At 52.6% G+C, this 22,473-nt stretch overlaps 1 protein-coding gene across 2 annotated transcripts in view; it reads right to left on the reverse strand.

The window, feature by feature from the left end:
• Positions 1–19,631, reverse strand: part of CHD6 (chromodomain helicase DNA binding protein 6) — a 98,575-nt gene extending 78,944 nt beyond the window's left edge. For both annotated transcript variants that reach the window (XM_069808423.1, XM_069808433.1), the window contains exon 1: positions 19,382–19,631. The gene's annotated coding sequence lies outside the window, so the exon portion shown is untranslated. The remainder of the gene's footprint in view (positions 1–19,381) is intronic.
• Between the last annotated feature and the right edge of the window lie 2,842 nt (positions 19,632–22,473).

Here is a 22,473-nt window from a genome sequence, read left to right on the forward strand (position 1 = left end):
ATGAGAGCTGCCACTGGATTAGGGCTGGAAGGTGGCTGCCAAGATATTTGGGATGGGAGAAATTTTTACCCGTGCAATGCCTGGGGGTCCTTGTCTAAGGCTCAGCAGGAGAATGAGGACTAGGTTTGAGAGAAAGACGACCTCTCCAATTAAGGTAACACGAAACACAGTCACAGTAACAGGCTTCTGCCCTCCTTCATTCAGGTGCAAAGGGAATAGAGCACAGTGACAAACAGCATTTTTTAAAATCAAATGTTTGTTTTCAGAGGCTGGTGCTTTGCTGTGGCTGGCTGAATTTTTACAAGAACAGGTAAAAGATCAAATTTTGCCTTTTTCTGTAACCTCTTCCTCAAAAACAACATCCATTCTTGTTGAAACCTTACAAAAAAGCCAGCCTGAAGCACTGCAAAGATTTGCACTGCAAAACAGCAAGAGTTAGACAAGGATTATTCCAACTGTGCAGAGGAGCTTCATCACAGATAACACCAACACCACCTAAGACTGAATTATGTTAAAATGTATCTTGCAGGAACCAGCTGTAATTAGACTGGCCCACAAGTCTGATGGTCTCCACAGCCAATGAGCTGAAAACATAGCATGGGTTAACAAGCAGAAGAAGACTGTGCCCACAGGTTAGGTATTCCAAGAGCAGGCAACAGGATGAGCCTGCACCATCCACGTTGCTCTCAGTTGACATCCTACTTGCCTTTTAGGAGACTCTGCTGGTGGGCTTTCACATCTGAAACTCCAATTGATTTTGCAGTGCATACCCCCCAAAAGGCTGGGCTAATATAAGTTCATTGATCACCAAGATACCTGGCAAAAAGGTGTCCTCCATGTTATACAACACATACACAGGTGAGAATCAGCCAAACCGGACCAGTTCTTAGGGTCCCAACAAGACAAGCACTTTGGTGGAGCAGTGCAGGGGGATGAAGTTTTGGTTCAGTTTTGCGCCCCTCACTACAAGAAAGATATTGAGGTGCTGGAGCGCGTCCAAAGAAGAGCAACAAAGCTGGTGAAGGGTCTGGAGAACAAGTCCTACAAGGAGCAGCTGAGGGAACTGGGGTTGTTTAGCCTGGAGAAAAGGAGGCTGAGGAGGTTGTAGTGAGGTGGGGGTTGGTCTCTTTTCCTGAGTAACAAGTGATGAGAGGAAACGGCCTCAAGTTGTGCCAGAGGAGGTTTAGATTGGATATTAGAAAAAATTTCTTCACTGAAAAGGGTTGTCAAGCGTTGGAACAGGCTGCCCAGGGATGCGGTTGAGTCCTATTACATCATTTTTCTTTTGCTAATACCATTGGAGGTGATTCTTTAAGCAGTCCAAACCACTCCCTTTCATGATACCATCCCTGGAGGTATTTAAAAGATGTGTAGATGTGGTGCTTAGGGACATGGTTTAGTGGTGGACTTGGCAGTGTTAGGTTTACGGTTGGACTTGATGATCTTATACAAGTCTATGGTTCACAAAAACTGGAAACAGTCCCCAAAACCAGTAAGGCACATTGCACGGTCAGGGGCTGCCCCTGTCTTTCCCTTGGGGACACATTCTGCCTTGCCTCAGCCCTTCCCTCTCCCCAACTCCAGCATGTGCTCCCAAGATACACAAACAACGACCACCAAAGATGGGCCCTACAGATGACTTCAGACATAGAAAGTACAATCTCCAAGTGTAGGCTGGCATTCCCCCATTGCAGTCTTTCACCAATATATCCCTTCAAGCATTCTGTGTCCCAACAGGAACAGATGCTCCAACAGCCCCTCAGTCATGGACACACCAAGGCACTTCAAAAAGAAAGTTTTATTCATAGCCTTTAACCAAAGAGCAACTTTCATTTCCTGCAGGGAGATCACATCTACAGCGTGGCGAGGTACGTGGGAGTCAGCAGCTCTGAACTCAGCCCTGCTTTTGCTTTGCCTTCACGTCCCGGCTCCGTCCCCCTGGCTACTGTCTTCAAGCCCTGCCCTCCCCTCTCTTCTCTGTTCAGCCCTGGCCTGCGAGCAGCAGGGAGGTGCCCGAGCTGCCTCAGGCAGGCATGAGTACAGCCCTGCCTGTTCCCCCCAAGTCATGTCCACAGGCTTGTCACCAATAGTCACGGCTATAAACTCAGACAAAGCTGAGGCCTCAGCATCTGCAGAAACTGATGGCATTTGCCCAAGAAAGCTCCTTATTCAGCACGGCAGCACGGATAACATTTTTTTTGCTTTATTAAAGCACATCCCTGCAGTACACTGCTATGTTCAGCTGCCTGCGAGAGGCAGGTGGCTTCCTTCTTCAAAGGGGAAAAAGAACGGATTTTATCTGTTCAAATAAGCTGCAGCCAGGAAACAACGTGAGCAGTTAAAACAAAAATCAACACCCAACCGTCAGGTCCTTAGAGACTGACAATCCTCTTCAGAAGGATGAGCAAAAGGGGCATGTGGATTTCTCCAAGGGAGGAACGAAGCACAACAGGAGCTGGGATTCAAAGAGCAAGCAGTGCTCACAAGCCACCTCCTGAAGGACAAGGGGCACCCCGAGGTGCACATGGGCATGTCCACCTCTGTGCCAGAAATACTGGTGATAATACACTCAGAAAACCTGCACTTTCTTTTCACTTTCTAAGTAGGAATTCTGCACCAAAACTCCTTCAAAGCTACTGCAGCAAAGAGCAGAAACAGGCAGCAGCCTTGTGTTGCAGCCACAGACACCATGAACAGTCACTTGTAAGTTGATGTGTGCCACTACACGATACATTTCAATTCTGATTTTCAGACCACAGCTGTGGCAAACTTCCACTGACACAACCAAGCCACTCAGCACCCTGCACATGCACACCACATCTCAATGAAGTGACAAAAATCCAGCAGAGATTGCATTTGCTTCTCAGCAGGTCTCCGGCATACTCAGGTCCCAGGCCAGACGTGAGAGCCCCCAACACCTGCTCTTGAAGCAAAGCAAGCTGGGTCCAGCGGGAGCACAGTCTGCCTTGCATGGCTGAGGCGAGAAGCCCCTCCAGCAACTACTTTCAGTCCAAGGTAATGGCACACTGCCAACCGGGAGCCCATAGTGACACTGCAGGCTCACAACACTATCTTAAATCACTCTGAAAACACAAGTTGGGGTCTATGCCTCAGCTGCCCACCCTCACCAGGAGGTAAAAGCCAGCATTTAGAGATTAGCAGTTTTCCTAGCAGCTTTTCCTACATGGCAGACTGGAAGATGAACTCATTCTGTGGTTCAAAGACATTCAAGGGGAATAGGAAGCCCACACTTCAGGCTGGAGGCCCCTTTGCTTATTACAAACCACAGAAGTACTCTACAACAGTATACCCAGCTCCACACATTCTCACTCATCCCCCAAACTAGCTGGCACTGGGCCCACTGGAGATGCACCCTTTCCAGGCTGACCCTGTCTGCCAGCCATGCTCCTTGCAGCCTGAGGGTCCCCTTGCCAGGCACAGGAGCAGCACCAGGCACAGCACAGAGGCTCAGGCTCCAGGGAGGTGCCAAGGACAAGTCTCACCACAAGCAACTCCTTTGAGACAGAGGCATCAAGAAGTGTCCAACCTCAATCTGTCAGCAGACTTCTGGTGACGCCTCCTTCCAGATGAGGGGTGCAAGCCTCACTCACCTCCTCAACATCGCCCTTCTCTCTCCTCCTTACTATAGTTCTCATTCCAGAAAGGATCCCTTGAAAATACAGATCCCAAACAGGGACAGCATTTTGCACGCAGCCCCAAAGGACAAGCAGGAAGGCAGGGAGATAAAGAAGAGAAGAGAATTGCACAGCCATGCCATGAAATTACTGATTTTCAGACAAGCAGGTCTGCTCTGCTGAAGCACCTCAGGAAGTGCTGCATCTCCTCAGCATTTGGGTACAGCTTGAAGGAAAAGAGATTAGTCAGGGCTGCCAGGTCCAAACCTGCTGCCCAGGCCTCCAGGCCACAAGCAAGCAACTAGCCCAAGTGGAGCCAGGGAGGCTTAGCACACCCTTGCTGCTCTGGTACCAGAAGATGTGCTAACCTGCCCTGAGAAAGGCTGGCAGAGGTCAAAGTACAGACTGATGAGAACATTCAGATCTCTCTAGAGCTCCCAGCAGCAGAGAGCTGCAGACAGCTCCTACAGCCACAGCACAAGGGCCCTGCTCGGCCCTTCCACACACAAGGCAGCAGCAAAGGGCATCGGGCAATGGGGCAACCAACAGCTTTCAGAAGACTGTCTTACAAGTAAAGGGTCCTGGTCTTTCTTTTGCCCCACACCACCAACCCTTATGCCAGTGTCAGCAGCTGTCCTTGTGCGTACACACCATTTTGGGGTGGCAGGGACATCCCCACTGCCTCACACAAGCTGCAGAAGCAGCTCTTTGGGGGGGAAGAGGTGCTGCTCCAGCCCTGGCAGCCTGAGAGCTGCTCTGCTCCCTGCTGCCTGCTTTCATCATGGCAGCAGCCCTTGGCTCAAACATGGAAGAGCAGTGGTTCATGCCTGACAACAAACCTGACAGCCTTGAGGAAAGGGGAGAGTAGTCAGTAGCCATTCCCTACCACACAGAGACGACATCGAGCCACATCATTTTTGTATCAGGGTCAGGCATCGCGTGAAGCCTTTCAGGCCTTTGCAGAACTGAGACACTAATGAATACCACTGCTCCAGCAGGAACTCCCAGAGTCCTGGTACTTAGCACTGGTCAGAGGCACAGGACTAGCATCAGCATCTCATGGCATGCCCCATCCCACAGCCTGGAGAGCCTCTTTCATCAGCACACTGACCAGAAGCGTGTCAGGCCAAGCTGGATCAGTGTGCTGGGGGTAAGGGACCAGCCTTGGCAAGCAAACATGAATCATTCCCAAAGGAGCAAGGGTGCCTGTGTCTGCCTGAAGACAGCTGGGAGAAATAAGTACTGGCCATTGCTTGCCAAGAGGTTTGCTGCATTGCCCTGCTACTCCTGCCTTAATCACTAGGAGCACTACAGAGTAGCAGATGACAGACCAGGACTGATGGGCTCTGACAGGCTCCCCAAGCAAGCTGGGGCAGAGGTCCCCAGGGCCTGGCAACACCAGTCCATCAGAGGGGCCTCCAGAGCACTCTCCACTCTTAGTAGCTTTGCTTTTGGCAAGGTAGACAGCAAGCCTGAGGAAAACAAAGCATGGCCCAGGCATCAATCACCCTCCCTACCTGATGCATCCACACTGCAGGTGAGCAGCAGGAGAGGACCAACATGCCTGGCTGGGACAGACCAAGAGCAGAACTCAGAGCCTGCACTATCGTTCATCAGCTTGGCTCAACCAACACCCTTCACAAAGGCACCAAACAGCGGAGAGACATCTGCAGTCCCCTGGTGCTGTTTGGTTCTTGCTACCTTATCAATTCCTGTTTCCAGGCAGGGCTGCACAGACACGTCTCAGCCAGCAGAGCTACCAGAGCTTGAAGCCTGAGTATCTGTGGTGCAATCCAGAGGGACTCAGGCAACTATATTCCTGTGGGCTGCATGAAGAAGGGGTTCTGCAGAGACATCACCCTGCCACCGGCTTTAGAGAGGTGCTCCCGCTCACTCGGGGAGATCCAGACAGGGGAGACAACCACTGACAAGACAACTGCCTGCAAAACACAGAAGGGGCAGAGCTAGGGGAGGGGGAAAGAGAAATACGGTGTAAGAGTGACACTTCTCTCCCTAGCTCCTCCCAACCAGCTCTCGTAAGCTGAGTGGCCCAGCAAAGCCTCCTCCGCTGGGCGAAACAGCAACCCAGCCAGCTGCTGCTCCTCCACAACACGCTCAAGCACCCAAGAGCTTCTCTGTGGGATACTCTTTGAAGGAGGTATCCAGCCCCCATCAGAAGCCACCCGTCCGCAGGCTGTCACGCAAGCAGCCTGGCAGCCCAGAGCCCAGCTCCCTCCCCACAGCCTGCTGCAGCAGGATTTGTTTATGGTCTGCAGCTGCTCCATGCATTCGCCATGGGAATCCAGGCTGAAACTCCAGCCGCATCGCATGGAGAAGCGGCCTCCCCTCTGCGCAGCCTCGCAGCTTGGTGAGCATGCGGAGCCCGGCAGGCAGAGTGCTGCAGGGGGCACGAGCCCCCGGAAACAGGCCTGCCAGAGCGGTGAGCCGCATTCCCAGCCCTCCGCAGTGCCTCCCCCACATCCTGCCTCCAGCCCTCCGCTGAGGGTAGAGAATGCAAATCTTGGGTTGTAATTTTTCCAAGTTAAAAATAACCCAGTAGTTTAGTAAGAGAAGCAGCAGCAGTGAGGCAGGAGGCTGGGAAGCCTGTGAGCTTGCTGCGAGACGGCTTCGGCACACATTTTTCCTTCCCAAGCAGAGGCTAAGGAGAGGCAGTCTCCCAGCTCCGTGCACATAGCTATGGAAAGCAAGACCCCTTCCCAACTGCAGAGGCTTCACTGAGCAGCCAAATGCTCTTTGTTTCAGAGCTGCCCTAACACTCCCTCACCGCTCCCTGGCCCTGATGGGAAGGGGGCGCAGGCCTTACTGCCCTCAGCAGGACACACGGCGGGATGAAGGAAGCAAGGAGCATACAAAGAGGTCCAAATAAGCCAAAGTCAGGGAGCAAACACCCCTCAGGCAGCTGCACATGTCCAGGGCAGGCCAGGCAGAACATCGCACCAATGCCAGCCCCAGGGGAGTCACAGCTGTGCTCCAAGCAATTTTCTGGTGTTCTCTGTGGGGCCAGGGGAGCCAAGAGATCTGCTGATAAGAATGCCCAGCGTACGCAGCAATCCTGCCAGCCAAGCCATGCAGCGCCTTGCCAGGACACCTAACTCCACCACCCTGCAGGGGAACAGGCAACACAACTTTGATGGGCAGGCAAGAAATAGTCACAACCTCCTTGCCACTTGCTACCTGGGACAAGGAATACAGCAATGCTGCACAGCGTTCCCCCTCCAAAAAGCCTGCTCAGCACCAACACTTCTGCTCCCAAGCCCTCCCAGGCAAGCTCTCAGCCCTAAAGCAACAGCCACGCCAGAGACCCTGGGGAGACACTTGGGACAGTGCCACTGCCTGTGCACAGAGGATGCTCTGTTGGCACCCAACAAGCAAGAGAGCACATGCAGGCTGGATGCAGCCCCCAGTAATGCAGCTTCAGTCAGCTGCGCTTCATGACAAGCTTACGTGGCAAAACCAGCAACAGCTCCTTTTTGGAGAGCTTTCAAATGCAGCTCCTAACCCAAGACCATAACCACAATGACCTTCAGCAGTTATTTCAAAGCTGCACAGTGCCACAGGGCTGAGAACCAAGGGCTCGCTTAGACTCTAGCGAGCCCAGCAGCAAGCAGGGACCAACAGCAGAAGGGCAGAGAAAGCTACAGAACAGCTGAAAACACCTTCGGTTTTGTTCAGCAAAGGCACATCATGAAACGCAAAGCCATGCCTGGGTAACCAGCACGCACACGAAGACACAGCACTCCAGCTTGTTGCTAAAGAGAGAGAAACCAGGTCTGAGCTCACCCTAAAATGTATTTTTCTCACCACCTTCATGGACAGCTGAAAATGAGGGGACACACTGCTCCCAAGCAGCACTGGGGGTTGAGAGGTGGCTGTCTGCAGAGTGGGGATGCACCCAGCATTAGTTAGCTGCACCCCCTTCCCCACCATGGGGATGCACCCAGAGTTAGCTGTACGCCCTTTCCCATACCATTTCCCTGCTGCCCCAGTGTGCAGGAGCTGCCAGGAGCGAGACAGGTTTCTCAAGCCTGCGTCTGTTGTTTTCTGATCAGCAGGCCAACAGTCTCACTCCAAACAGTTGCCCATAAGCCTCAGGCAGTGGATTTTAATCCTCAACACCAGCAAGGCAAAAACCAGAGGAAAAATAAAACAAATCTCTACAGCAAGGAAGAGAGAAGGGAGGCAGGCCAAGCCTGACCAGCCTTGTAGCTGGCACCCAGCAGGCTGGGCTCCCGCGGGCGGTGGGCCTATGACCACCCTCAGCAGTACCAAGGACCAGGATTTCATGGGTGAGGGTGCGCTGGTGAGTGTGTGAACACATGCAGCACTGCTGTTCATGCAGGGGGCCCGCAGCAGCTCCCTGCAGGCGTGGCACCCCACCAGCACGATTCACGTGCCCTGTCAAGAGCATCACCTGCCACATCAGCAAAGCCCACCACACTGATGCGGCATTCTCCAGACCTCTGCTCCTCATTAAAAGCAAACACGCTCCAGCGTGGCATTCAACCCAGGCCACCACACACACCAAATTAACTGCCCTGTCTGCCAAATCTTAACAAGCCATTTCTCATTCACCAGCCCCAGCTTGTTGACCAGCAAGCCAATAAGGAAGGACATGAATGGGGTGTCCAGGGAACAGACTGTGCGAGTGCCATACAGCCTTCCTACTTCTCCGATCACCCTCCCAGCACTTGATTTCCTACTTTAATATAAGGGAAAATGCAGTATCTGTATCCATGTGCTGCAGGAGAGCCCTGAGTTGTGCAGGCCAATAAAGCCTATGGCAGACTGCCATGTCCACAGCTTCCCACGCAGCTCTCCTGCCCCTCTGGTACCCTGCTGCGGACAGGAGGCAGACAGCTCACAGCCTCTCTCCTTGCCTGCCGGGAGCCAGAAGCACACTCCTTATAATGACAGGCCAACACAGCTGCAGAAACAGCTTGCCAGCAACCAAAAAGATGCCTGGTGGGCGGCGACTCTTCCTTACCCTGGGACTGTACATCCAACCTGCTCCTCCACAAGGCAGGGAGCCTCACATACCAAGGGGAATATGTGCTAAGGCTGCCAAGAAAACTGCGCAAAGCTTCAGGTCAGAGTGACGACACAACCCTAGCCACATTTTAGATGGAAACAGGCAAAGTAGCTCTGTGGACACACTCTCAGTGCAAGAAGCAGGCTGTCTTCTCTGAGGTGCCTGGCTGTTACCCCTGGGCAGAGATGGTATTGTGGGCTCAGCTCCTACTGGCTTCCTGGACCAGTGGTCATGAAGAGCCAGACTTCCCAGTAGCATAAGAAAAGCCTCTTCTGAATTAGCGGGCCTGCAGGAGCACAGCGGTTATTGCCAGCTGCTTCAGAGGCTTCTTGTAACAGGGCAAACCACCCAGCTCTCTCCAGCTATCAGGAGGGATATAGAGGTTTCGGCAGAAACCAGCGCCCTGTACGCTCTGCACATTTTCCTGCTTTTTTTTTTCCCTTGCACACAAGCACTCAGAACTTCACTTTGCTGCCCAAGTCCATCCTCAAGGTCACCAGCCCTGTAAAGATGCCACCACGCACATAATTTAGCCCACAGCACCTTTATTAGTACGAAAGATGTACAAAAGCCAGCTAAACTGGTAGACCTTGACAGCTGGCCAATTCAAAGAACCTTTTATAAGGTTACTGCTTGAGAGCTACACACCAAAGAGCGCTGAACTCAAGCCATCCCAAGGCAGACAGCAAAAAAATGAGATGGCATTCCTGAAAGCACAGATCTTCCCCTTTTGCTGTTGTTAATATCCTGCACAGCAAACTCAAGCTGTCAGAAAACAGCTTTGCCACACTGCAGACAGCTCCTCAAAGGCAATCAGAGCCCTTTGTGCCTCTATTTTCCAACTGTAGAATGGGGATAAAAATCAGCCTTCACAGCAAGGCTACTGGGAGGATCAACAAGCACTTGCAACGCACCTCAAGACTTGGCTGTAGACACATACAAAGAGCACATCCAACACCCAGAGCAGATTACCTGCTGGGACGGCACAGCAACACTGGCCACAGCTCCAAATGGCGATGGAGACCCCACTGCAGAGTCCGGTCCTGCTGAAAATCATTCCTTCAGGCATTTCTGTCAGTCTTCTCCAGTTGAAGCTCCCTGCCATAGACCTCCACAGTGGATTGCCTTTACCCCTGCTAGCCATCCAGCTGGTGCCCCCACCCCATTTGCTGCTGTTACCTGTTGGCTTTAAGTTATTCCCCATTGTCCTCTTGCTATAACCACAGTAAAGTAAAAGGGTGAGCCAGGCTTTGCATGCTCCTGCCAACCTGCCCCCTGCTTCATCTAGTGAAAAGCCCATGGGAACGTGCCCTAGGAAACACACCCAAGCCAGGAGCTGAACAAAACATGGCCAAGCCACCAGCAGCTGGACCACAAGAGCACAGTCAGCTTTTTAAGCATTTCCAGGGCCTCGCAGGCAGGATGGACACCACTGCTTTGCCAAATGCCTTGTCTGTGTACGGGTGGCAGAGTGGGGAGGGATGTACAGTGCATGAAGCGAACTCAGGGCCAGCCTTGTTTTGCCTACCATGGCCACATCTTGCGCCACAATTCTTGAGTACAGGCACTGAAGGCTGATCCCAATCTACATCTTAGTGCGTGACAAGTGAGCAGCTCTCCTTTGGGCTAGGCAGCATTGCCATCCTGGTCCTAGGGGTCTAAAAACCCAGGTGACAAAGGAAGCTCAGCTCAGTCTGTGCTCTCTCACATGCAGTGAAGGTTGGAGGGGCAGCAGGAGGGACCTCCAGGAGCAAAACGATATTTTGCTACACTGCTCACTCCCCAAGTACAGGACATCTCCATCACCAGCTTAGAGGTCACTTGCTTGATGCTGCCCTGTTGGAGAGGAGCTCCTGCACATGCCAAGGCTGCACCTGCCCTGTCAGCACTGCAAACCCAGGCCACCCCACCCCAGGAGAGGGCAGAAAGGTTGGCTGGCAAGATCCCTGCCTGTGGCAGTGCCAGGCACTGGGGGAGCCAAGCCGTTTCTCAGCACCCAGGAAGGCAACATCCCAAACAACCACAGTCTGAGAGTTTACTGTATGCTGTGGTGAGGTCCCATGGCTCATGGCATCTGTTCTGCCTGTACATCCTAAGAGAAACTAGCAAATCGTGGCCCAAAATAGCAACAGAGAGAAAGCTGCTGTTCTCTAGGCCTGAGAACTTCCATACTGAAGCATCAGACCTGTTTCCCAAGCATCTAAAGAACAGGGAGAGAAAGCAAAACATAGTAAACTCTCCTGCTGCAACACAGAGCAAGAGCACCCTTCATAAGCAGCACCGCTACCCCACAGTCCTCAGGTCCACATCCTTACACGCACCTCGACTTCAACTGCTCTGCCCTGCCAGGACTGTAACTCCCTGACATTTACCTCCAAGGGCTTCCAGTTTATTTTGAATTTAACTCTCTGGGATACAAGTTCTCCACAACCTCAGCTGAAGCTACTTTGAAGAACAGTCTCCCAAGTTCAGAGGCCATCTGTAAGGAGACATTCCTCTCAATCATGTATCTCAATGCTTCCTTGCATTTGTGTCTTTTACACCATCCCAAGAAACACTCCAGCATGGGAGGAAGAGAGAAGTGCCAAAATGAAATTCATTGATTCCTCATGTGCAAATGCTTGGAGTTCAGCAATGCCAAGTTTGGTTTCCTCCTCAGCTACAGGCAATTCTTTAAAAAGGCTACCCAAGTGTATTAAACAGCAAGCACCCAAAGTCCTGCCCAGACGTGCTGCAAGTAAAATGCTGCCGAAAGCACATATGGAGAGGTAGCCCCTTCTTGTCCCAGCTCATAAAGCCCTTCAGTGAGAGGCCAGCTCAGGGAGCAGTGGAGAGCATCGACCTCACCAGGCTGGATGTCCAAACTTGCACAGGGAGGGAGCAAACCCCTCCTGTAAGAGCACACCCAAGCTGCAATCACTAATGCTGACCACAGAGCACCATCTTTGCAGTGTCCCTTTTTCTAAGGAGAGCTGGGATCTCAGAGCACACCAAGCCCCTTCAAACAGCGCACAGGCAAAGCTGCTCTGGGTCTCTCCTGGAGTCAAGCTACGTTCATTCAGGGCACAGACACAGAAGACACCCACCATGTCCAGGACCCTCCTGGGCAACCAGCACCATCTTCATGTGGTCAGCTAGCCAGCAGGCAAGCACATGGCACCAGCTGCACCAAACTGCCAAGAGACTCTTGATCCTGCTTGCCTAGCAGGCCTACAGACATCAGCCTCCTTTGACATGTAGCAACATGAAGGCCAGGCAAGCAAACTCGGGACATAACAGCAGAGCATGGGTCCCACAGACCCATGTCCTTGCCCACTCTTACTGCATGTACCTGTCAGAAATCTGTGCCAACATGGTTTCCACATCTCCTCTCCCTCCATACCTGGATGAGCCACTCATTTTCTGACCCCTTCCTTCAACAGACATGTCTGGAGGAACTAGCATGCAAAAAGGTCCACTTCTGCTCTGTGAGACATCTCCCTCTCCCAGCTCAGGGTGGCAGAAAGAGCAGGAGGTAGAGCTTGACCCAGGAAAGGGTTTAGGAGCACTGTCCAGAGCTCCTCATCCCTAATGTCATGCTCTGCTCAACAGAAAGAGAGAGACCCTGTCTAGAAACCAGAGAGAGCCAGCAGAGAGCCTGTCTAGAAACCAGAGAGCAGCATCTGCAGATAACCACATCTCCACACACAGTGCACTATGCTCTGTCAGATGTGGGCACAGCTGTACCTATTCAAACACACATGGTCTGCAAGCCTGCAAAGTTACACCTCACTATAGGGCTTCAAAGAGCCTGTTCCCATAGCGACCCACTCCTTCCCTTGCCTTCCAGATTCAGGACCCTGGTCCTCACTCTCAAAGCATAGTATGGGACTGGCCCAGCTCCAAAACAGCAATGTTATTCTCAGACAAAAATTCTCACCCTCCGGAGCAAGGAGGTGGAGCAGTGACTGTGACTGGCCCACAAATCTGTAACCACTTCTCTGAAGAAATCAGGGTAACCACAAACCTCAGCACCTTCACAGTAAGCGCAAGCCTTGCTTCAGTCAGCCTCCCCACAACATCACCGCACAGCGAACAAACAGAGCACAGTCTCTGCTGTCTGCGGTAAAGGAGAGAAACCTGCCTTTATGCATGCACAAAAGTGCATGCCGGGAAAAGCTCAGATACCCTGGTGAGGGGCACCCTACGGGGACTGAGAAAGATCACGGAGAAACAGGGCTTTGCTTGCCCTAAAGCAACAAGCAGAGAAGCATACAAATAAGAGCAATACACTGTGCATTTCCACACCCCACTGCTGTCCTTCCCAGGCTAAATGAGCACAGGGTACAGCAAGGATGCACCACACACACATACAGAAGTCATGAAGAAAGAATGGCTCTCTCTTCTCAGATAGTCAATTAACAGTCACCTAATACCTAAGCTTCATTTTATCTTAATTATGTCTTAAGTTCAACCAAAGCAGATGAAGCATTTAGGGTTAAAGGTGCTCAGTGCACAAGACCTAGAGAACTCAAGGCAGCAGCTCACACAAAAATAGCAGCTTTCACAGCTCATTTATTGCAAAGCACTGATGTTTATTCTTGTATCTAGGACTAACTTTAATTCTGCCTCAATGCACATACATAACAAGGCATTAATGTTTCTTAAAGAACTAATACTTCACCTATCTATACGTCAAAAAAGTGAGAGTTCCCCATAACTTTGCATCACCCTTGTTCCTGTGTGTAGCACACTAGCACATTGCTAATGCTGGACTTCACCTTCAAAGGTAGCCACTAAGCATAGGCTAAATTGCAAAATGAAAACCAGAAAGTACATAAAACAACTTAGTTATCTAATTACCTTCATGACTTCCGAAGAGATGTTTAACAACTGGAAGTTTTTTGAAGGAAACTCAACTATGTCCACATAACAAACGTCTATTTCTAGTGCAATACAGAGGGACCAAAATTCTTGGCAGTGGCTGCTAACATGGAGAGGCTGGTAGCTGAAGTCCTTCAATTAGCTAAAGTCCTGCTTCTGCATTCAAAGAAATGCAAACGAGATACCTCCTGGGGGAAGGGGTGGGGGTCTTACATCCTAGGAAGTTTTACCAACCCTCAGGGCAGTAAGTGCTGCAGTTCCTACCCTCCCCAGGCACACTCTCAGCAGGCCAGCCACAGGGACACCCGGCTGCGCTTCCCCCACCAGGCATTTGCAGAGGCTTTTGGCGTGGGATCCCTCACAGCACGCTCATGCCCTTCCCACCTATGCTCCTGTGCAAGAGCTCCCAGGCTGCAATTTAAACACATGCTTTAGAACCACATATGATACTGAACGAAACAACCTTGCCTCTCCCCACCTACCTGTCCCTCCCTTGCAATAACATGCACCTTAGCAGGGGGACGCAGCCAGTTCACGGGGCTGGGTTAACACCAGCCTGAGCCCAGATATTGCCTCCTTTTACTCTAATGCAAAGCAGGCCTCCACAGATCCCACACTTTTATGGAAACATTTAGGAAACACAAATACTCTGCAAATTGATATTGACAAGCTAACCTTCTCTTTTTGGCACAGTCACCCCAAAAGGAAGCAATGAGTTACCTGCATTTCAACCAGACTTCCTGTACCAACTGAGCCAAATGGCAGAAAGAGCCAGACAAGTGTCAGAAGGCTTCACCAGAAAAGAGCTAAACTTAATTTCACCAGTTAAAATGCAATTTAAAAAAAAAAAAACAACCAAAACATCAAAACCACAACACACCCCAAAACAACCAACCAGATAACACTACCTATACTAGTGCAACATTATGGCTACATAAAGTTAGGGCAAAGCCAGGACTGCAGAAGACAGGCTGTACCTCCTAGGATACACGTTAATAGTATCACTGTCGGACTGCTACCGAGCAGCAAGCATCCCTCACAGAGAAACCAGGGCTGGAAAATGTGATGTGCACCCCATGGCCAAGGCAACATCTCATTGTGATGATTAACACCTGCACTCCTTGATCCATACCCAATGCAATTCTGCAAGTACATTTCCAGTTCCCACATGAAAAACAAAGAGAGACTAGGACTCAGTTCCCACACTTCTCGCTTTCTTTTCTGGACTGAAGAGAGTGTTTTGCTCCTCTTAGAGCAGGATTTATACTCACTACAGGCTGGGAATCCCCTAGAGGTAACAGGCTGCAGCACAGAAACAGCGTGCACCCCTTAACCTCAAGGCTCCACAGGGGGAAGGTCCTTGCACAAAGGATGGGTCAAGTGCTCCGCTGACCTCCTCAGTGCCAATGCCACCAAGGCCTCCAGCTCCTCTCTGAGCACTAGGGCCCAGGGCAGTGCAGGGCAGGAGGCCTACGCCCAGGCACCAAACTCTCCCAGCTTTTAGCTGACTTCCTGAGGAGCCGAGTGTGCTCAGGCATTCCTCAGAGCACAGCCACAACCCCTCTCCAGGTATCGCCAGGGTCCTGCCTCAACCATTTAAGCCTGGCCACAGCGTCCCAGGTACTTCCTACTTCTTAGGCTGACTGGACACATCCAACATAACAATGCTAAAAATTAATAGCAACATATTGGCAGATTGCTCTGCTGCATACCAGATTTTCCCATATAAGGGAAAGTTGAAGGCATTGTCCTATCACACGGAAAACATATTGCACCAGCCTGAGATATTAGAAAGCACAATCAGAGTCTCCTCGTGTCACAAGCTGACACCCACAGCACCACGTTTTTCCCCTTTTGCTGATGGTTTGGACAGCTTTCCCCAGCTCCGCTATTTCCACCAGAGAGGCTTGTGCCTGAAGATCACTGGAGGCTGGCTGGGACAGGCACTGTGCAGCACAGCGTTTGCAGCATGCTACTACACAGGGGCCCTGCACTTTCTTAGAGGACAGGGGTTCCACCACCACCATGCTGGCAATGCAGGCCCTGATATTGCCACCGTTCCCAGGTGAAGTGTAACTCTGTTTTCATGGGTTTTTAGGGTGCTGAGAACGCACCATACAAACCTGCACACTGTCACCAACACTCTGCCCGCAGCAAATATTGCTACTCGACTGACTACATATAGACCATTCACCCTGACCATCTCCTCTCCCCTTTACACAGCTTGCTGACCCCCAACAACAGCTCTGCCTCTGCTTTCACAGACCAGGGTGAAGTCACCAACACCAGAGGTTGACTCCACTGTCCCAAGCAGGAAACTGGGGATGAGAGAGGAGAAATGCTTTCACTGCTACTTACAGGAGCAATGAAAACAAGCCCTCTCAGCTCCTCTGAAGCCCAGTAAGACATCCAACCTCCGTGCTTGCCAGTGTCTCTTTAAGACAATTTCAGAGAAGCCTCCCTACACATGCCTGCTTTCCAGCCCCAACACACCAAGTCCACATTCCTGCACCAAGGGCTCACTCTCAGTGCAAGGCCGATCAACCCTCTCCTCTCCTTCGCAAGGGAAAGCTTCTCCTGCACGCCAATGTGCACGATACTACCTCTTACCTCTGCAAACCTAAGACAGGCCAAGACACTGGCAGCTTCATTCAAAAAAAGGCCTGCTCTGGCAGCCAAGCTCTCAGCCTTGCCATCTTGTGAAAACAAGTTCACTTGCTTGTACAAACCCCTCTTGAAATAACACAAATCATTAAAGTAAAACACTTTATATTATCCACCTGTAAGAGTTTATGTCTTTGGAGAAGCTCTTGAGAAAATATTAAAAATATCTCAAGGAAGACTAAATCTTAAAAATGACTGAGATTACATGGGGGGTAGGGGGGCAGAGATTTGCTTCCTGTTAAGAAAATATGATAAAAAGCAGTCAGGAAAATGAGACATTCCTCTGAAAGCCTCCTCCACCAAGCCACTAGAAATCAACAGACCCTGAAGATACACACAGCACTCACCAATGGGGCTAACACTGGTGTATCCAGGGCCAGCTGCTCAAAGACCAGCAGCTTAGACAGAGCCACTCTCCCCTAATGCCAACACGCAGGACAACAGAGGGAGAGGTAAACTCAAGCCATTGAAAAGGCATACGCTACCAAACCAGACAGCAGCACTCAGAACAAGGTAATGAGGGACCCTGACAGCACCTTCCACAGGAGATGTGCATTATTCACGTGCTGCAAGCATTGAGAAACAGCAAAAGAGCTGCCTTAGTTTCACAGATTCACACAGCCTAGTTTTTAACACATCCGTACTAGCCCACAGCAAGGGGCTGCGACTGCCTTCTCAGCAACAGGGCAATCAACGTTTCTGTTTGGAGGAATGAGACAATAGGCAGAAATAAACAGCCACAGCTGCGGGATGGGCTTCAAACTTCACAAAAGTGAAAACGAACCAAGATCAGGCTTTCTCCAAGTCCTCTCATTGACTTTGGCTTTTATTTGAAGTATAGTGCTACCTACTTTCAGTTCTGCTGCACAAAGTACACGCAGACATTTTGACAGGATGCAACTCTACTAGTTATCATGTTTTACAGCTTGAAGCATTCAAGGGGTGACATTCAATCAGCTTCACCCCACCACTGCTGTGTGGTTCCCATCTTGGCAGCAAAGGAAACTCAGCAGTATGTCCAGTCTCCTGAAGGACCTGCAAGTTTAGGCAGCTGTACCAATTCAGAGATGATGGGCAGAATTAGCTTTCCAAAAGCAAACAGACAACAACATTAAGCTCTGTAGTGGAAGAGGAATCAATTTTCCACTAAACAAGTGGGAAAGGAACCCAGCGGCAACCCTCGAACAAAACCAACCCAGTTGGAGGCCAGAAGCCTCAAGAGAAACAACCTATTTACTCCAGGAAGAATTTACTCCCAGAGCAAAAATATGCTGTTACTGCTTCATACTTCAACAGCTGGACCAAAACAACAATTTCTCTGCAAAACAGCACAGCAGAGCTCCTGTATGAATGAGGTAAACAAAGGGCAAGGAGAGGCAAGGCGGCACCTATTCCTGTGCCATCACCTGAACAGGGCCATAAGCAACAGCAACACTTCACAGCAGGGAAAATACTCGCAGAGCTCTGACCCCACACCAGTTAAAAAGACATAGGTAGCACCAGCTGCCGAATATCTGTAGCCCTACAAGCGAAGGGGTCAGGGATAAACATCTAACAACTACAACCACATCTGTCTGCCCACAAGAAGCCCCTCTGCCAGGGAGGCCAGTGACTGCAGAGGGGTGCTGGAGACTTCTGCACAGACCTACAGGACACTTTGCACAACCACAGCAAACCATTCCCATCCCTCTCCCCTCATTCTCCAACCCCAAAAGCATTTGCTGCATTTCCCAAGCAGGAGGTAAACAATGAAAAAGCCCAAGCTTTTGGCTAAAAGCATCCCAACTCACTGAGGAAATAAACCAAGCACTTTTCATAGCAAAATTACTGAAAATTACTCTACCACATCGAAGGCCGGCAGCAGACCAAGCAGAACCAGCTCTCCGTGTGCTGAGGCAGTCTGCCTGGCCTCCACGGGCCCCGACTTTACTGTGAGTTTAGCGTAGTTGTCAGGAAGGCAAATCAATAAACAGAGAAAACGTTAGCTGCTCCAAGACGGGTGTGCACGCTAGGCATCTGCGGATACTAGCAGATGACTTCTCTTCATCTTTGCGTGTTGTTTGCGTGCGTTTCTCTCACAGCGTTTACCCTACAAACCTCACTGATCCGACACTGAAATCCACCTCAATCACCAGTAAAAGTCACTAGTAAGAACAGGGAGAATCCCACAACGCAGCCACCAAAACACAACGGACCCAAGGCTGCGCGGGGCGACTACGGTGAGATGACTGCAGCGCAAACAATACGCGACTCCAACGTGACTGTGATGCCCCTCTGTTGTGACATGGCTGCAATGTCACAACACATACACGTTTGCTCCACGCACAGCGGACGAAGCGGGACGGATCCGCCGATGACAGGGACGAGCTCGTCGCCCGGAGCGGAGGAACGGCCCTTTAACCGCATCCACCGCCCCCCCCGCGCCTTCTCATCGCCCCGGGTGCCCTTGCTCGGCAGGGGCCGGACGGCAGGAAACCCATGCCCCGGGGGCCTCCGGCCTGCCAAGGGACCCGCTTCTCCCCCGCCCGCGAAGTTTAAAAGACTTAATTATCGATTTTCTTGAGCACTGCGGCCGGAATGACGGCGGAAAGCTACGCCCCGCGGGCAGGCTCCCGGCACCCCCCCATCCCACCCGCCGCTGCGGTCGCGCAGCTCGGTGCGGGGCCGGGGGCCTCACTCCCCCCTTCCCGGCCGGGAGGAGCCTCCGCGCAGCGCCGGGGGGAGCCTGCCCCGCCTCCGCCCTCCGCACGCCCCGGGGGCCGCCGCGGCTGCGGGGGGCGCCGGGCCCCGAGCTGCCGGCCCGGCGCCGGCTAGGCCCGGCCTATCCCCGCGCCTGGCGGGCCGGGGCGGGGGGGGGAGGCGGCAAGCGGCAGGTCGGGCCGGCAAGAGGGGCCGCAGCCCGCCCGCCCGCGCCCCAGGGGAGGGCGGCGAGAAGAACGCGCGAGGACGACGACGCCCCTCCCCCGCGGCCGGCCCGTCCCCGCGGCCGGAGCCATGACAGGGCCGGCGGCTGCCCCGGCCCCGCCGCCCGTCCGCCTCGCGGCCCGCGCCGCCGCCGCCGAGTTCATTCATAGCGCCGCCCCGGCGCGGCCCCGCCGCCGCCCCCCGCCCCGCCGCTGCCCCCGGCCACGCCGGGCGGGCGAACCCAAAAGTTCGGGGCAGAACTTACCTAAAATGGCTCCTCGGCCGCCCAAATACAAACAGCTATTATTTGGTGAAGTTTAGCCCAGCACCCTGCAAGGACACCCTAACCTCGCCCGGGCACGCCCCCGCCCCGCGCCTATTGGCTGCCCACCGCCGCGCGCGGGCGCCCATTGGCGGGCCGGCCCGTCAGCCGCGCGGTGCCCGCGCCAAGCTTGGCTGCAGCGCGCCCGCCGCTCGCTCCATTGTGCTCCTGTTTGCACCGATGAGAGCGCGGCGGCGATTGGCCGCGCCGCCGCCCCCGCGCACCGCCCCCCGCCACTGCCAGCGCCCCGCCCGCGCCCTCCACGTCCGCGCCCGCCGCTCGTTCCCCGGATGTGAACCGGCCCGCCCCAGCCCCAGCCCCGGGCCCGCTGGGGCTTATGGCGGACGCCGCCCGCCCCGCCGCCTGGTGCGGGGCTGAGCGGGGTCCGCTGGAACGGCGGTGCGTGTCCTCGGTCCCGCGCCTCGCTCGCCGGCGCTGGGGGCTGCCCGAGGCCTCGAGAGGTGCGAAGGCGCCCGGTGGCGGCCTCGCTTGGAAAGGGCCGGGAGAGCGTGGGGGCAGCTTCGGGAGGCCGCTGGCCTGAGAGGAGGGAATGCTGCTCCCCGGAGGGGTGCTCCAGGAGAGCCGCTGAGACAGACCTGGGGCACGGGCTGTGTTAGCCACGTGTCTGGGGAGAACCTCGGCAGGGAGCAGCCTTCCCGGGTGGGTTTTCTGTTGGAATTCCTCACAACTGGACCTCCTCCGGGTGCCTGTGCCTTCCTGGTCACACAGCACTTGGGGGCTTCGCGCAGTGGCCATGGTCCCTCTTCTAGCTCAGCACCCTGGCAGCCAGACCAGTAGCACCCTTGCCTTGGTGGCCGGCAGCATCGATGCCTGCCTTTTCTGCCCAAGAAGGCGTGAGCTGCTCGCCTGCTTGGGAGGAGGACCAGGGCTGACAGTGTGGAGTCACTCCATCCTCCCAGCTGATGCGAGATGCTCTGAGCAAGTTAGCTCCGGCACCAAAAGGAAACTCTGCGAGAGCTGATTAGCTCTGCTGAGACTTGGGGCTGATTAACCGAGTGCAGTGCAGTCCTCATGCAGCCATCCAGCTTGCCCCAGGCCCCAGAAGGTTGCTGGCACAGCCCTGCACTGCACCCTCTGAAGTCCTGGCTTGTTCAGCACCAGCTGGCACTGATGTCCTGCGCTGGCTGGCTGGTGCATTCCCTTTACACCTCCCGGCTTTCCCCAGATGCTGTTCTCTTCCACTTGTCATGACAGGCTCCTGGGCAGAGCAGGCAGCACCACTGGGCAGTGCTGGTGTGGTTTGGAGGTACCTGTTACTGCACAGGTGTAGGTCAAACACAGAGGACACAGCCAAGGGACACATCTATCGCAGAGCTACATCCACTCTGTTCCACGCTTCCTTCAGGTCCCCTGCACAGACCAGTATACCACTGTGCTCCTCCCAGCAAGGCAGGACTTCCTTCTCTGCAGCATTCCCCTTTACCCTTTCTCACTTGCTCCAGCCCGCATCTTCACTCTCCACCCTTTTTCCTCTCTCAGCCTGGCTCGTTGCCCATGGATGGCACTGGTGGACACTGCTGAGATCTCACACGTACGTTTTGTCTCTCCTGACCCCCAGGTTCAGATACTTTTTCTGTTTATAGAAGGTCAACATGTGTGAAGTATTCCTCTCCAGGGTCTTCCCCTTTCCCTAGTCCTGCCTGCTCCTTCTCCAGCCACCAGGCATGCCTGTACCTGATCTTTTCGTTTTCAACCTGCACTGGTCAACCTTTGGCCAACAAACTCCATCCTTTGCTATACCCTCCCTCTCTCTCCAGAGGAGCACCTTGGCCTCCATATGAAGAATGCCTGTAAAGGTGGAATTAATGGGTACTTTATGACCAGAAAACCAAAGCAGCTTATTTTCAGATTAACCACTTTTTGGGCAGTTGGTCTCAAAAGAATGCCTAAGGGTGGTTAAGCAACTCATTGCTGTACGTGCAAGATAGGTGGGCCAGCTGTTAGAAAATGGTAAAGCAAGACACAAACAAATCCCTTCCTGGATGAGAATTCATCCGGCAAATATCATTTGGGAAGACATTTTAACACCTTCATTATAGAATTGTGGAAGCGTTGGTGGGAAGGGACCACAGGAGGTTGTGTTAGAGATTTCCAGAGGTCCCTTCCCAGCACCACAATTGTGACCAACACAAGATGAGATCAGCCGTGGCTGATCTCCTGTGTGCTAAGGAAGTCTTAACACCCTTCACGGCCAGAGATTCCCCCACCTTTCTGATGACCTGTGCAAGGCTGCACCATCCTCCCAAGGAAAGGGTTTTCCTAACTGTCATGGTTTTACCCCAGCCAGCAACTAAGCACCACACAGCCACTCACTCACCACCACCACCACCCAGTGTGATGGGGGAGAAAATAGGGAAAAGAAGTAAAACTTGTGGGTTGAGATAAGAACGGTTTAATAGAATATAAAAAGAAGAAACTAATAATGATAACGATAACACTAATAAAATTACCATAGTAATAAGAAAAGGATTGGAATATACAAATGATGCACAGTGCAATTGCTCACCACCCACCAATCGACGCCCAGTTAGTCTCCAAGTTGCAATTCCCCTGCCCCCACCCCCCCAGTTTATATACTAGACATGACATCACATGGTATGGAATACCCCCTTGGCCAGTTTGGGTCAGCTGCCCTGGCTGTGTCCTGTGCCAACTTCTTGTGCTCCTCCAGCTTTCTCGCTGGCTGGGCATGAAAAGCTGAAAAATCCTTGACTTTAGACTAAGCATTACTTAGCAACAACTGAAAACGTCAGTGTTATCAACATTCTTCTCATACTGAACTCAAAACATAGCACTGTACCAGCTACTAGGAGGACAATTAACTCTATGCCAGCTGAAACCAGGACACTAACATCCCACCTGAACCTTTCAGGACTCACTTTGTGGTTATTGCTCCTTAATGTATCACCAGGCACTGCCAAGAAGGATATGACTCTGTCATCCTTGTAACTGCCCTTCCAGTACTTGTAGACTGCTGTTAGATCAGCTCCTAGGTACCTCTTCACCAGAAGAAA

Source organism: Haliaeetus albicilla, chromosome 2 (genome assembly GCF_947461875.1).
Source record: "Haliaeetus albicilla chromosome 2, bHalAlb1.1, whole genome shotgun sequence".
Classification (NCBI taxonomy): Eukaryota; Metazoa; Chordata; class Aves; order Accipitriformes; family Accipitridae; genus Haliaeetus; species Haliaeetus albicilla.